At 54.5% G+C, this 286-nt stretch overlaps 1 protein-coding gene across 1 annotated transcript in view; it reads left to right on the top strand.

The window, feature by feature from the left end:
- IDS (iduronate 2-sulfatase) overlaps window positions 1–286 on the top strand; it is a gene marked incomplete at its 5' end in the record, with an annotated part of 19,156 nt that overhangs the window by 2,467 nt on the left and 16,403 nt on the right. The gene's annotated exons all lie outside the window — the stretch shown is intronic.

The following is a 286-nucleotide window of genomic DNA, read 5'->3' on the forward strand; positions in this document are numbered from 1 at the left end:
TCATCCAGTCGTGTCCAAATCTTTGTGAGCCCATGGACTGCAGCACACGAGGCTCCCCTGTCCATCACCAACTCCCGGAGCCTGCTCAAGCTCATGTCCATTGAATCCGTGCTTCCATCCAACCATCTCATCCTCTGTTGTCCCGTTCTCCTCCTGCCTTCAATCCTGCCACTGCTTAGCTGTGCAGTTGACCTCAGGCAAATCATTCATCATCTTTGATCCTCCCATTCCTCCTCTGGGAAGCTGGAGTGGCAGCTGCCTTGATTCCCTTCCCAGGGGAGCATGG

This window comes from Bison bison, unplaced genomic scaffold, assembly GCF_000754665.1.
Source record: "Bison bison bison isolate TAMUID 2011002044 unplaced genomic scaffold, Bison_UMD1.0 scf7180017864360, whole genome shotgun sequence".
In the NCBI taxonomy this organism is placed as follows: domain Eukaryota; kingdom Metazoa; phylum Chordata; class Mammalia; order Artiodactyla; family Bovidae; genus Bison; species Bison bison.